Source organism: Mesoplodon bidens (genome assembly GCF_964165515.1).
Source record: "Mesoplodon bidens genome assembly, chromosome: 3".
NCBI lineage: Eukaryota > Metazoa > Chordata > Mammalia > Artiodactyla > Ziphiidae > Mesoplodon > Mesoplodon bidens.
The window spans coordinates 49,397,048-49,413,617 of NC_138178.1; the positions used below are offsets into that span (position 1 = coordinate 49,397,048).

The 16,570-nt window shown below is 43.0% G+C and overlaps 1 protein-coding gene and 1 pseudogene across 3 annotated transcripts in view; both read left to right on the forward strand.

Annotated features, from left to right (window-relative positions):
* LOC308614552 (vasculin-like protein 1) overlaps positions 1 to 16,570 on the forward strand; it is a 45,949-nt pseudogene that overhangs the window by 10,765 nt on the left and 18,614 nt on the right. The gene's annotated exons all lie outside the window — the stretch shown is intronic.
* FAM81A (family with sequence similarity 81 member A) overlaps positions 1 to 16,570 on the forward strand; it is a 131,932-nt gene that overhangs the window by 10,722 nt on the left and 104,640 nt on the right. The window lies entirely within an intron of this gene.

A 16,570-nucleotide genomic window follows, 5' to 3' on the forward strand; every position in this document is an offset into this window, starting at 1 on the left:
TTTAGATTCCACACATATGTGATATCATATGGTATTTGTGTTTCTCATTCTGACTTACTTCGCTTAGCATGATAATCTCTAGGTCCATCCATGTTGCTGCAAATGGCATTATTTCATTCATTTTTATGGCTGAGTAATATTCCATTGTGTGTATGCATGGGTGTGGAGATATATATATATATATATATATATATATATATATATATATATATCATATCTTCTTTATTCATTCATCTGTCAATGGACATTTAGGTTGTTTCCATATCTTGGCTGTTGTAAATAGTGCTGCTATGAACATAGGGGTGCATGTGTCTTTTTGAATTATAGTTTGGCCTGGATATATGCCCAGGAGTGGGATTGCTGGATCATATGGCAACTCTATTTTTAGTTTTTTGAGGAATCTCCATACTGTTTTCCATAATGGCTTCACCAATTTACATTCCCACTGACAGTGTAAGAGGGTTCCCTTTCCTTCACAGCCTTGCTAACGTTTATTATTTCTGGACATTTTAATGCTGGCTTATATTGCTTGATTTTTGAACCGCTGTAAACATGTTACTCGGGAACGTTTTAAAATATTATCAAGCAAAATACATTGTTCCATATGGCAGAATAATACAAAGGCTAAATAGGGATCGTGCAAACAAATACTTTGAAAATATAGAAGGGCTTCCTCTATATTTGGTGACATTTGGGCTGGCTGCCCTTAAATATTGATTTAGAAAGATGGTGAATTAGCATAGGATCTTCTTGGTTTTAGGATCTGCATAAGCAAAAGCCTAGGGGTATGAAAGCTTATAGAGTTGACTGGAAATGTTTCTCCCCAGGACATTTTCTCAAACTCATTGAGAAAATGATGAGCTGAGAGTCCATTTTTGTCTCTTTGGAACTCTGGCAAAATGAAGTTGGATTCCCAGTCTTTGCTCAATGGAAAATGCAACTTACAATGCTTCTTATATACTGTTGATATTCCATCCTCAGATCTGTCAGATCTCATCCACTGCTCATCTTTGAGAAAAGTCACCAAGTAAATATGAAGTTACTTGTGCCACAAAAATTGAATCCCAATCCATTTTATGGCGAGACTTAGCAGAAAGTTCAAATGATTAAACATGATTCTTAACCTCTTTATCCTTAATCATAAATAGGTCTCTTGTGTTTGTATAATAATTTGTATAATAATTTAAGGTTTGTATAATAATTTAAGTGTTGTATAATAATTTAAGTGTTGAAGTCATAATAACATGTGCCTTAGTTGTATTTCTTACCTTTACATCTCTTTGTTTGTATCTTGCTATCCTTTCCACTGAACACGGACCATGGAAGAGCAGCTGAAGATTAGAGTAGATCATTCCTGATGACAGGATAAAGGAAAATCAACTTTGTTTACACCAAACCTCATGAAGTTGCTCAGTAATCCTAAAATGACTCATTTTAGTACTTTAAAATCACATTAATCCAGTTGCCTTGAAAACAGTGCTTTAGGGAACTGGATCCAATTACGTTAAAATCAATCTCTCTCAATCTCTCTCTTTCTCTCTCCCTCTCTCTCTCTCTCTCTCTCCCTCCCCCTCTCCCCCTTCCTCCCTCTCTCTCTCTGTCACACACACACACACACCACCTATACAAGGAACAAAAAATAAAGCCTTGAAGGAAATATAACAAATGTTTACATTGATGGGATTCAGATGGCAGGACCATGGATGATTTTCTTTTCCTTTAACTTTTTATATATTTCCCACATTTTATTTCAGGAGCATTTTCATTTTCACTTTTATAGTGAAAACAGAAAAGAAAACAACCAAAGCATATACTTAAAAGCAGAGAGTGTGGTGGACCAGGGCCAAACACACTGCTTATCCCTCTCTTAGTTCATCTTCCAGGAAGCCCCGAATGAGCCTGTGGCCACCGCCCCGGGTCCAGTCTCAGCTATATGGTCGTCACATAGGTCCTTTAAAGCCTTCACACAGTCAGCTCTGGGGAAAGAGAAACTTTTACTTAGTTAACCCGAATGGGCCCTTTGTAGCTCCTGTTGTCACTCCAAGATCATCTTCAGGCCAGACTCGGCACTGGGTCCCCTCCCTCGGTCACCCTTCTCCAAAACAAAGAAACAAATCCAAATTCCTAAACAGTCTCGAATAATGGAGAGTTCACTGACTTTTCTTACGGAAAGTTAGGCAAGCTCCTTAGAACATATAGAAAATTTCCCTAAAAATACCTGTATATACCTCTAATCTTTCTTCAAAATCTCTCTCCTAGGGACAGTGGTTAAGACTCCAAGCTTCCACTGCAGGGGGCACGGGTTCGATCCCTGGTCGGGGAACTAAGATCCCTCATGCCTTGTGGCACGGCCAAAAACAAAACAAAAAAAAAAAAGTCTCTCTCCTAGCAGTCAGTTGCTTCATCCCCTTTTCCCCCCAAGTTGCCTTCTGGGCCCTGCTGTGCCTGATATTGTTCTCTTCTTCCTCAGCCCGCACGCGCTGCCCGGTAAAAAGAAAATCAGGTTGCATCCAAATATGGACCACCTCATCTTTTTCAGGCATGTCTCCAAGGCTCCTGGTTCAGTTAGATTGATGTAATGGTCCCTAGAACTAGATAAAATGTATATTCTTAATGCCCTAAGCAACACAGACATGGAAACTAATACAGGGTTTGTCCAAAACATGTGGCCATAAGGATGAATCCTTAACTCAATGGCCTGTATGATCTAACCACTAACCGCTCTTAGGAGCTAAAATAGGGCAGTTTGAAGAGTAGGACAGATGCGAGGCCGTTTAGCATGTGGGTTCAGCTGGACCACTGAGCTGTGTGGGCTGTGAAGGCTTCTCTCCCAGAAGGTAGCCGGCTGGGGCGTGGGGTGTGGTAGGCCCCAAGACAAGAGCACAAATGGAGGCCCACAAACCATATGTCTAAATATTATAACTCAAGCGAACAAATCATTAAATAAAATATGTTCTGTCCTCCTACCTTGACAAAAATACCTCAGGCAACCTGGAAGTCCAGGTTTGAATTTAGAATTCTTGGACTCCTTAGAGTTCCTTGCCAGAATTCTGGGGTTCCATGTGTTTTTCAGAAAACGGGGTTGCCAAACAGTCCACTCCTAACTGATAATCTTTTTACGTCCTCCCCTAGATGATTTGGGGAAATTCAAGGTCAAGGTCACTATTTATTAACTGCCAGTGCTGCTAGAGGGTAGGGAGTGGGTTTCATGACTTCTAAATGTTATTTATGCCACCTCAGTCCCCTCTGCTGAACAGGGTACTGGGAGAGCTCAGTGGACCATGGTCCACCCTGAACCCTTGGTGCCCTTTGGCCAGCTTCTTACATGAAGCAAAGTGCCCCTCTGTTCCCTGCAGCTTTCTGGACTGTTGGGATGAGCACCAAGGGGAGGACCTTTAAAGGCAGAGCATATCAGCAGGAATTGTTAGTTTCCCTGTTTGGTCACAGATAACCTTTCCTGATACCTAGGCTGGGAGGCAGAGGGGGAATCTGAGGAGGGTAGTTAAAGATGACCAAGGCCTGGAGAAGGGCCACCATGCCTTCTATCTCTGCACCTGTGGTTCAGGTGCAGTCAGTTCTGTTGGGGGCATGGGGACGAACTGTATCACCCTGAAGTCTTCTGACCCTTCTCAAGTGGTGTGGACCCAACCGTGAGATAGGGCAGCTCTGCAGGCCAGGAATTCAGAACTTTGGATCTGGAAGGGATGTGGGAGGGCCTTAGAAGCTGAGCTGATACCCTGGAGCTGGATGAGCTATGTAGTCCCTTCTTGCCCCCTGACTCAGGCTGGAGGGAGGCGGGTGTGCTATGAAACTGTGGAAGGTAATAAGCTTCTCTTCCCCCAGTTTAGCTACTAGGCTCTGAAAGACTCTGCCATGAAGGCTAGTTCATGTGATCTTATCCAGGAATGGCGTAAGGACTGGACACAAAAATTCTGGAGAGGTGTTCATAAACACATAAGGCATTATATCAAGACCTACTCTGCAGGAGACAGTATTTTAGGGTAGGGCAGTTGGTGAGATGGAAAGTCCATAACATCTTACCTTTCTCTGAAGTTTATTCCTGTCATCCCCACCAAAAACCATACTTGGAAGTCAGTACACCATCCTGATTTTGAGCGAAATATCATTAACTTGATACTTACTCTGCCATCTGCATTTTCATTTCAAAAGTACAGTTACTGGGAAATGCCATTGGGAGTTTGGAAAGAGAAATGATGTAACTCCTGAATATTATGGGTTGACCAAAATGGAGCCCAGGAGGCCAGGTTTGCACTGGGTTCTCATAATACCATCATTAGGAAGCCTACCTTAAATCCGGCAAATTTTGTGTTTTCAGGCCTTGAAAATATATTTCTTACAAGTTTCATCCAAATTACTCCCAGGAGCTGACACATAACCAGAAAAACAGCTTCAGCAAAAACTATCTCAATGTTATCTCCAGGAAACACTTGGTTTTTGCTGAGCATCATCTGAGAGAAACTTCCAGCCAGTCAAATAGGCAAGTCTGGCCTCACACCAATCTGGCAAATCTGGTTTCTGTCCAGTGGTGCTGGTGCCACAGATCCTCTTTGGGAGATGTGCCAGCCACATTGCCTCAGTGCAAGTTCAAGGTCGAGCACGAAACTTCTACCCTTTCCCTTTCTCCTTATCAGTTATGGGAAAAGGAGAACCCTGCTACATTGGTTACAGTGTGATCCCTGGAGCCAGGTAGGCAGAAGGTTGTTAAACAGGGTAATACAAGCACAATCAGTTGAAGGGGGGAAAGAAGGTTTCATGTAATGGAAGGGAGAGAAGTCATTTTATTTGAGTTCCAATCTGATAATTTTTATTTGATTTTTATTATTTTGATTTTCTTTTTTTGATTATTATTTTGATTTTCTTTTTTTTTACATGAATTTTCTGATGACTGTTCATAAATAGATATTGCCAAGTTGGACTCTCTGACCCATGTGCTAGAGGCTAAACTTGCATAAATCCTCGTGGCCATACTCTGGGGAGTGAGGCTACTTTGTGGAGTCCTTTGGCTGGAGCCCTGAACAAGAGATTCTTGTTCCAAGCTGGGGCATGTGACTGTGCTTTTGGAGCTGGAAAAGGAGAATCAGATGGACTATTACATGGCAAATTAATTAGTCATTTAAATTAATGAACATTTGCCTTCTGATAAGAGTTATTGTTGAAGCTTCTGCTGGCTTAAGAAAAGTCCAAAAATACAGCATAATTAGGACCTCAACCTATAAGATTATCAGATTGGTCCAGACATTTGGACATTATTCTACTGATAATCTGCAATTATTTTTATTTCAGATTTCTAAGATAGTATCCAGGTTTTGTACTTCTACCTAGCTCTTGGCCATTATTACTTTTGCTTATACTTTAAAGCCTTTATCAGTAACAGGTGAGCCAGTTAAAGCAGAAACCCTTGGTGTAACGGTATGAAACACCATCACACTGTATTTGACCTCTGTAAGGCTCTGGGGGGAAAAGGTGAACTAATCAGTATAGACTCACTGCTAGAGTCTGCTAAAGAGTATATCACCAAATGTTTATTAATGGTGCTACAGATGAGCTGATCTACGCAGATACACTCACTCCGCTGATCTTACTGAAATCCATCCTGACAATCTTTTTCTACACCTAGTGATGGAGACACAAACACTGGCTATCAGGATTTTCCAGATTGCTTTCAATATTTCAAATGTCAAACCATCAGAGTTTTTAAAATTACTTTTGATTTGCCAAGTACGACAACATCAGGTACATGGAGAGTAGGAGATGCCAGTTATAAGACATTGTGTGTGTGCTTTTTGCCTTGCTGTCTCAGGTAGAAGGGGCTGTTCACTCTGGTGTGGAATTTTGTACTAGTAGTTTAGTGAGAAATTTCCTGCACCTGGAATTCTGTTCGCTACACAACCAGAATAATCTTCTACACATCACATCACCTGTCTCCCCTGTCCCCAAACACTCCAAACGGCTTCCCATCACATCTAGAATGAAACCCATGTTTCCTGTGGCCAGTGAGGCCAACAGGTGTGGGCCCTGACCACCACCCTGAACTCATCTCCTACCACCGTGACTTCCTCTCACTCCACTCTAGCTACACTGCTTTCTTTCTGCTTCTTGAACGCATAGAACTCACACCTGCCCCAGGGCCTTTGCACATTCTCTTTCTTTGGCCAGGAATGCCCTTCTTCCAGATCTTTGCTTCTTTTGGTCTCTCAAGCTTTTGCTAAATTGTCACTTCCTCAGAGAGGTCTTCCTGATCACCTGATCTAAACCAGCCACCTTGCCTCCTGCCTACCCTACCCTCATTAGCACTCATATATAGATCATTTCATTTCCTGCTCCCCGTCTGTGTCTCCCACTAGAAGATAAGGTCTCTGAGGGCAAGGACCTTGTCTAGCATAGCCCCGAGCCTATAGCAGGAGTTTGGTAGATGTATGTTGAATGAATAAATGAGCAGGTCAGCCTGCCAAGAACAGACTGAGAATGGGAAATGTGAAGGTGTGCGTGGTGCAACTATATGCCTCTCGTGCAAGAATGACTACTACTTCATTCTGTTCATCCTTGTCCCTGAACACTTTAGAAAAAAGTGTCCTCCACATGCAAGGAAAGAACAAGCCCTCCCAACTGGTCTTGGAACTCCGCCCCTTCCTCCCACACTGCCTCTTTCTAGAAGCAAATCCCAGTTATTCTATTTTGATCCCAGCAGTCAAATCAGATTTGACTTTTCTGGGCTCATCTAGGCATCTCTCAGGAGATAAGGGTCCTTGTGCACATCTTGTTGCCCAGATCACATCTCCCTTAGAGCGTCTCATAGGGCATTCAGCTTGGGACAGTCACCAAGGATCCCAGAGCATCTGTTCTGTGGGCCTGGTAACAAATCTCATTCCTCTTACTTTCACAACTTGACCCAGGATGAGGTGAAAGGATGTCCAGGGATGCCTGGAAAAGGAGTGTGGAACCGTGGAACCATTGGACACAGAGGCATTGGTGGGCCTAAGAAGCTGGAAACAGTGTTACAGCAGATCTTTCCAGATCATTCTCATTAAAATATCCAGAGTGAACTTCCCTCCAAAGTAACAAACGATTAACACTCACACCTCCCTGTAGGCTATCCCCACATTCCTAGTTCTGGGATAAAATATAATATTCAAGAAGCAGTGGCTTTGTGCCAGCTGCGGAGCTGAATGCTTTCTGCAAGTTAGCCCATTTAATTGGTGTTCTGCTTTAGACATATGCATTGTCATCTCCCATTTTACACGTGGGGAGATTGTGGCTGAGGGATGGGAAGTCATTTTCTCCAACTCACATGGTTTGCAAATAGCCAGGACCATAATGTAGTTATGTTACTAACTAACCACTGTATTATTTGGCACTCCAATTTAAACCAGTTAGTTACCTACACTACCTTTTTTTTTTTTTTTTAAATTTATTTATGGCTGTGTTGGGTCTTCGTTTCTGTGCGAGGGCTTTCTCTAGTTGTGGCAAGCGGGGGCCACTCTTCATTGCGGTGCACGGGCCTCTCACTATCGTGGCCTCTCTTGTTGCAGAGCACGGGCTCCAGACGCGCAGGCTCAGTAGTTGTGGCTCACGGGCCCAGTTGCTCCACGGCATGTGGGATCTTCCCAGACCAGGGCTCGAACCCGTGTCCCCTGCATTGGCAGGCAGATTCTCAACCACTGTGCCACCAGGGAAGCCCACTACCTTTTTTTTAAACAACTTTATTGAGGCATAATTTATATATCATAAAATTCTCCCATTGTAAGTTTGAGATTCAATGCAACCGTCACCACACTGCAGTTTCAGAACATTTCCACTGCCCCAGATATTTCCTCATGACCATTTTCAGGTAATCCCCCTCCTACCCTCAGCCCTAGGCAGCTGCTGATCTATTTTCAGTCTCTACAAATTTGCTTTTCTAGATACTTTGTATAAATGAAATCATCCTGCATTATCTTTTATGGAAAACTGCATTTGTTTTGTGAAGACTGTTTATTTGTTCTCAACATTCAGTTCAGAGGTGTGTTTGTGGATGAACACAAGAAGGAAGGTATTGTACCTCCACTTCTGCAAGAGGCCTGGAGGGAAAGTGTGTTTGTTAACTGTTCCTGGCTTCTGAGGAAACAGACCTGGGCACTGCCGGGCTGGAAGCAGAAAACCAAAGTGGGGGAATCATACATGTTGATTTTTCTGTTCTTTTATTTCTAAAAACATGGGGAATCGATATTAATTCATGAACTTCTACTCAAAATAGTTTCAGGAATGGTTCTATTTTAAATAAAATACAGAGAGTGAAATGAAGCCCTACAAATCTCATTGAAAAAACGTAATCCAGAGGGCCAACCTACGGCACACCAGCCCGGCTCCTACCCAGTAAGGAAGCTCCTCCCTGAAAGTGGAAGCGAGGAAGACAATAGCAAAGAGTTAACTCCTTTCATTCCCACCCCAAATCCACCCACTATGGCCATAAAAACTTGTAATATTTATTTTTGCTCCAGACCCTGGGTTCTCTCTAGGTATCTTGCTCTACTGCTTCTGGACCCTCCCTTACTCCTGAGATGTCTTTCTCTGGGGCAAAGGCCTAAGTTCCTCTCCAAGGTGGAGAGACAGACGAGGGAGCTGAACCCCTTCTTTCCTCCTGTTCCTCTGAATGAAATTCCCATTCCACCCAGAGAGAGAACAAAGCCCCTGCCTCATGAACATGCAGTCCATTCCAACCCCTCTCATACCCATTTCTCTTCTCACCAGGAACAAATTCTCTCCACAGGTGGAAAGGCAGCACATGGGCTCATGAAGCCCCTGGGGTAAGGCCATATATATATATATATATATATATATATATATATATACATATATATATATATATATATATACACACATATATATGGTATTCAACATCTTATAATAACCTATAATGGGAAAGAATCTGAAAAAGAATATATATATATATATACACATGTTATAAGATATTGAATATAGTTTCCTGCACTAGACAGTAGGTCCTTGTTGTTTATCTATTTTATATATAGTAGGGTGTATCTGTTAATCCTGAACTCCTAATTTATCCCTCTCCCCCCACACCTGTCCCCTTCAGTAACCATAAGCTTGTCTTCTATGTCTGTGACTCGATTTCTGTTTTGTAAATAAGTTCATTTGTATCATTTTTTTAGATTCCACATATAAGTGATAGACGGTGTTCGTCTTTCTCTGTCTGACTCACCTCACTTAGTTTGATAATCTCTAGGTCCATCCGTGGTGCTGCAAATAAGCAAGGCAGTTTTAAGTTTTATTCATAGGCTTCTCTGGTGCAGGAGCTCTGGGGAGACTGGCTAGAAGCCTAACAACAACAACAACAGCAATAATAATAGCTAGCATTTATTAAGCACCACTCTGTGTCATGCTCTGTATATCTCACCTGTTTTTTCTCATATAATGCTTAGAATAACTCTCTTAGATCTTAGTAGTATTATTCGCCCCATTTTATGGAAAACTATTAGTATTATTAGTACAGATATTATTAGCATAGAAATTATACAGAATTATTATTAAATTATTAGTAGCACAGACTTTATTATATCTGTATTATTAGTACAGAAATCATTAAAGTGTAGAAATTCTTAGTACAGAAAATAGTATCAGTACTATTATTATAGTGCTGAAGTCATTAATTGTTACTGTAGGTGGGGGATTCCCTGGTGGTCCAGTGGTTAGGACTCGGCACTTTCACTGCTGTGGCCCTGGGTTCAATCCCTGGTCAGGGAACTAAGATCCCACAAGACACACAGTGCGGAAAAAAAAAAAAATTATTACTGTAGGACAAATTAGTGCAAAAATAATATCATACTATTATTAGTATAGAAATCATTAGTGCAGAAAATAGTATCAGTACTATTATCATCAGCCCCATTTTTTTAGGTCACTGAGGCTCGGAGAGGTTAAGCAAACTGACCTAAGGTTACAGAGTTGGCAGTGAAGCTAGCTGAATGCACTCAGCTCTTAACCATAGCAATACTCTCCCCCATTTCCAGCTCCCCGCCCAGGGAAGGGGGTGAGTGTGGGGAGGGGGGGAGGATCTGAGCTGGGACTTCAAGAAACAATCACAGTGACTGAAGGAGAAAGAACTGCACGTACTTTCTGGTAACCCAGAAGCGGCAGTGAAATGGGTAGCTAATTAACCTGAGAAATGTTCCCACATCTTGTGTTGGGAAGAAAGAAACCATTTTGAAAGTTAGAAATGAGTTGGAACAACGTTGCACTTAAACTAAGCTCAAGCAACAGGTGTTTCTTGAGTGTAGATCTTACACTGGGCTCTTCATTTTGCTTTTGAGTTATGTTGAATTATAGTGGCTTCTAGGGTTCTGCTGCATGTATGAGCCCAAAGCTCAGCCCCACAGGTCAGAGAAGGGCATGGACAGAGCACAGAACACTGGCTGGGATTTGCTTTGGGAAGAGTCACTGGGGCAGGGGACACATGGGGAGGGAGTGGTTCTTTCTATGTGAGGCTGTGGGGATCCCAGAGCTGGACTTGGAGACCTGGAAGGAGAAGCAGGATGAACCTCGATCCTCATCAAAAACAAAGTGTTATGTATGAATCTTCCCATAGAGACCACAGGCGTTCCCACTAAGAATTCAGCTGGAAGCAAGACTAGGGGAAGGAAATTACTCTGATTATTAATGAGAATTTCTATAGCAGTCCTCAAACAACAGATTCAACACAGCTGCACCACTTCTCCTTCAGAGCAGGGCAGAGACACAGGGGTAGACAAAGTTTACATCCCTCTACTTCCCTCCACCAGAAGAATAAAGTGCTTTGTCTGTATTTCTCCTAGGTCCATGCCTCTGGGTGGAATCTACCGCTGCCCTTGCTTGAGTGGGTAGGAGAAAAATGAGGGAGAAGAAACTATCCTGGGAAAGAGAAAGGGGAAGAAGGGGACAAAGTGAGATAGGAGGGGAATGGGGATGGGGAGGGCTTCCCATTCATGGGCTGGTTGCCCAGATGTGTACATGGATCCAGCTTTCTGCTCCCCCCGAGTGTGGAGACGATGCTGGAGAGAGTCAGGGCACATGAGTGGAAAGGGGACTGTGATTTGTAAGCTGGAGAGGAAAGGTTGGAAGTTTGGGACAGATGGTGTAGCATTTGCGATGGTGAAGGAAATTCAGGAGTTTTGTTGGGAACGGAAAGACTTGCTGGAGCATCATGGGTCTGAGAAGCAGTTTGGGGTCATTTGTTTTTGTTTTTTGTTTTTTTTCAGATTGCCATACGCCCATTTATTTGAAATTCTAGAACAAGCAAAATTAACCCAGGATGAGGGCAGGGATTGACTGGGAAGGGAGTGAGTACCCTTTCAGGCATGGTAGTAATATTCTATATCTTCAGAGGGTTTGGATTATACTGATACATGCATTTGTCAAAACCTAGTGAATGTACACTTGAAAAGGTATATATTTCAATGTATGTAAATTATATACAAAATTCTATTAACAAATATTGAACTCTAGTTAATGACAATCATCCTGAAGTATTTCGGAGGAAGTTTACGGATGTCTGCAATTTACTTTGAGATGAACTAAGAATAAGATGGATTAATGGATGGATGGAGGGATGGATGGAAAGATAGATATGTGATACATCAAGCTTAGTAAAACGTTAATGAATCAGTGTTGCTGTGCATTTGAAAATTTTCATAATAAAATGTTGGGGAAAATTAGCAAAAAAAACCCAGTAAGAAGCTATGTGTGAGCTTAACACACACACACACATACCCCTGTAGGCTAGATCAGGCTCATGGGCACCACTTTCAGGACTTTTGCTCTGTCCCATTATGCGTCCCCATTACCGCATTACACTTACTCTGCAAGTTGATTATAAGGGAAACGTTTCTGCAGTCAAGCTCTGTGTTCTGCTATCCACCTTGCATGGGGCTTGATAGATCTGGCATGGTTCAGTGAGTGAAGGTATGAGGAAATCCATCACCTGATGACATCATTAACATTTCTTCAACATGACCTGCCTGAGATAAAAGTAAATCTGGCCTCCTTCTCATCAGTCAAGGGGAAAGTTATGGGTTATTTGTAAAGGGGAAGCTGTCTCTTCCAGTCAGAATTCCTGTTCCTACCCTGGAGGCTGGTTTCCGGACCAATCAAAAGACAGCTCCAAAGGAAGAGCTTTGCAGTCAGTACCCTTCCCTGCACTCTCTCTGCTGCCATCTGCTATGGAGTGGCCCGAGCAGGTCTCTTGGCATTAGGGGTGAGAGAATAGAGGGATGCCCTCAGCAGAGTTGCCTCAGGCCTTTCTGGACTTCCCTTTCTTGCATTAAAATTAGTCTTGAACCCATTGAGAAAGGTCTCTTGTGAACCTTTGGTGGAGAGAAAAATCAATCAAAATTTTTAAAGTGAGAAAAATCAATTAAACACACTTACCCTGTGTTTTAACCCTATTACCTTGAGTGAGGCCAGACGTGGGTCATGAAAGCAACCGGAAAGAGTGTTACAGTTTTGTCATACTCGCAGCTCCCTGGGGAGAAACAGTGAGGCATGCAGGGCCACTTGGGGGAAACACTGGGGCCAGTCACAAGCAAAGGAGAAAGTGGAACCATGGGCAAGCACCTTAGTGTGGATTCTGTGAGAAGGAACAGGCAAAATTGGGTAAGAAGGGGCTTCCCTGGTGGAGCAGTGGTTGAGAGTCCGCCTGCCGATGCAGGGGACACGGGTTCGTGCCCTGGTCCGGGAAGATCCCACATGATGCGGAGTGGCTGGGCCCGTGAGCCATGGCCGCTGAGCCTGCGCGTCCGGAGCCTGTGCTCTGCAACGGGAGAGGCCACAACAGTGAGAGGCCCGCATACCGGGAAAAAAAAAAAAAAAATTGGGTAAGAAGGCTTAGCATTGGCTGACTTAAGTAACTTCAGCAAGCTCTGGGCCATAGGGGCTGTGGTCCCTGGTTGTATGGTACCTGGTCCTGTAGTGGCCAGTGTGATATACAGCAGCCTGGAGTATGAGCACCTGATAGGGCATGTGGTTGGGGTGTGGGCTTAATTGACAGCTCAGGAAGGGGAAGTGACTGGCCTCTAGGCAGGCCCTCAAAACTGGGTCAAGTCAGCATGTGAATAAACTGTATTATATCCTGTGAACCTAGGAGTGCAAACCTCATTTCCTTATTTTAGGGGACGTATAAACCTGGGAACATATAAAAGTCTCTCTACTTAAGCCTAAATTTGAAGAGTTCTAAGCCACTGCCTGCTCTTCCTATTTGCATTCAAGAGTTCTTGTTTAAGCCACTGGTAGACGGCTGTCTTCATTTCTCAGGAAAGGACCTGGAAACATACGGGCTTGGGAAGCCACAGCTTCCTCCCAGGTGATCCTGTCATCCGTAGAGTCAGTTGATGGGAGTCAAGCTGTCCCGAGGCTCTGATAGGTAGAACAATGGCTCGCCCAAAGATGTCCACATCTTGATCCCAGAACTTGCGAATGTGTTGCCTTACATGGCAAAGGAGAATTAAGGTTGCAGGTGCAATTAAGGTTGCTGATCAGCTAATCTTGAGATGGGGCCAATCTAATCACAGGAGTCCTTAAAAGTGAGAGAGGAAGGCAGAGAGAAGACCAGAGAGATGCCATGTGAAAAAGACTCAACCCATTGTTGCTGGCTTTGAAGATGGAGGAAGGGGCCACATGCCAAGGGATGCAGGCTGCCCCTAGAAGCTGGAAAAGTCAGGGTACGGAGCCTTTTTCTAAAGCCTCCAAAAAGGAATGCAGCCCTGCCAACACCTCGATTTGTGAAATCTATATTGGACCTCTGACCTAGAACTGTAAGATAATAATCGGTGCCATGATAAGCCACCAAATTCATGGTAGCAACAGGAAAAGTAGAGAGAGTGAGAGGGGTTTAGGTGTCCTTAAGTGACAGAGTGACTACCCCTTCAGAACCACTCTCCTGTACTTCTTGTTACTAAACACACTCAATACCAAAGACTTGTTTTTAAGCAGAAATAGATTTATGAAGGGACATTCCATAGCTTATAGAATCTCTAGGAGGGCCACAGAACAGGCTCTGGAGCACACAGCCAGGAACAATGCCCAGCCATACCATGGGGATGCTTTTCTAAAACATATTTTAAAAATCTATTTATTTACTTTGAGTCAGAGAGAGAAAAACAAATACCATATGCTAACACATATATATGGAATCTAAAACAAAAAAAAATGGTTCTGAAGAACCTAGGGGCAGGACAGGAATAAAGACGCAGACGTAGAGAATGGACTTGAGGACACGGGGAGGGGGAAGGGTAAGCTGGGACGAAGTGAGAGAGTGGCATGGACATATATACACTACCAAATGTAAAATAGATAGCTAGTGGGAAGCAGCCACATAGCACAGGGAGATCAGCTCGGTGCTTTGTGACCACCTAGAGGTGTAGGATAGGGAGGGTGGGAGGGAGACTATATGTATACATATATCCCCATATCTCCTCTCTCTAAGACAAGAGGGAGGAGATATGGGGATATATGTATACATATAGCTGATTCACTTTGTTATAAAGCAGAAACTAACACACCACTGTAAAGCAAGTATACTCTAATAAAGATGTTTAAAAAAAAAGTTATTTTGAACACATGGATGTGGCCTTTTGGAATTCCATACATTAAATCTGAAACATAATTTTCTGATATAAGGTCAAGGTAAAAAGCTAATCAGACAAACTGAAGGATTTAAAAAAATATATAGCATATGTTTTCTTAAAATAAACCAACACATGAGCTATAAAAAAAATCTATTTATTTACTTTGAAAAGACAGGTAAAGGAAAAAACAGCAATAATGTGTGCTTTAATAAGACAGTGGGCCACCCGGGCTCAGTCCTGCTGGGGACCATCTGGGAAATTGTATAACACATTTGACAGTTGTCTCACCAGAGGACGGGGGTGACTGGGGCTTTTTCCCACTGCCTCCTGTCTCCCATTGGTTGAGCGTTGACCCTGAGGAAGTCAATGGCCTCAGGTTCCACATTGTGTCTAGGCATCAGTGTTAGTAAACTCCTTTGAGCTGGAGAGAGCTCTCCAGCAGGGAAGCAGAGCGGTACACCATTTGAGATGTAAAGTCTTCAGCACAGCAGAAACTGTGACCCACAGGGGTGTGTGAACTCAAACATGGGCTGAGGAGATGCGGTGTGGGACATCAAAATATCACCTGCTACAACCCCTCCTAAGATTAACTGCTAACATCTTGCCACCCCTTTCCACCTTTCTATACATACACACAAACAGCAAATACATACTGTTTATCATGTGCAGGGCACTGTCAGCTATTAAGTCCTTGGTCTTCATAATGACCCTGTCAGGTACATTTCAAAGAGCTGTAGTGCTTAGAGGATATTGGAATCATTCCAAAGTGTGTTGGAACAGTTCAATTTTTTTTTTTTTTTTTTTTTTTTTGTGGTACGCGGGCCTCTCACTGTTGTGGCCTCTCCCATCACGGAGCACAGGCTCCAGACGCGCAGGTTCAGCGGCCATGGCTCACGGGCCCAGCCGCCCTGCGGTATGTGGGATCTTCCCGGACCGGGGCACGAACCCGTGTCCCCTGCATCGGCAGGCGGACTCTCAACCACTGCGCCACCAGGGAAGCCCAACAGTTCAATTTTAAAATGTTATTGTGCCAGAAACTATATCTTTTGCAACGATTTGAATTTATGGTGAAAATTTTTAGATGTTAACTTTAAACTGTATATGGAGGTGTGTAGTTTTTCAAAATTCTTTCTGTGGGTAAGCAGCTGAAGAGTTTGTAAATCACTGTTCTAGACTTCTGCAGGTGTGTCTTCCCAGGTGATGTGCACAGAACCACTAAAATTGTTAATAGGGGCGGGGGTGTGTGTGGTGAAGCAGTTAGAGGAGCTTCTGTCATTACCCTCAAAGAATCCTGGGAAATAAAGGAAAATCAAAACTGGAGACTCTATAGATAAAAAGTGAGTTCAGCTTGCTGCAGGTCCAAATGGATGAATGCTGAGCTCTCCAGCATCCTGATTCAGTGCCCCTCCCCTCCCAGAGCCTGTGGATGCTGAGTCAGTGGCTCCAATGCCATCCCAACCTGTCATCTCCCCTTTTATATTGACTTGATTTTCTTAATGTCACCTCCTCAAGTTCTAAGTGTTAAACTTACTCTATGATCAACATAGCAATAGGAAGAAAAAAAAGACTCATTCTGCTTTACCAGGAAGGCATTAAGCCTTTCTATTCTAGGAACCAAATTAATATTCTAGTATAAACTTCACGATACATTGAAGATACAACACGAGCTGGGAGGTAGTTCTAAGACTGGGGTTATGGACTAGCTGCAGAGGTGAGGCAATGAACAGTGGCAACAGAAAACATACCTGATGTAGGAAAGAGATGCCTTATAACTTACCCAAACTGATTTTCACAACCAGTCAAATTCATTAGTTGTAACTCAATGTTTCCCCTTTCAGAAAACAATATTCTCTAATTCACAGGGATAAGCACAGTAGTTCTGTGGTCTCTCTGGAATCTACTCTCTCTAAGAGTGAGTTAAGAAAGCTTAGAAAGGTTAGAATTTAGTCTGATCA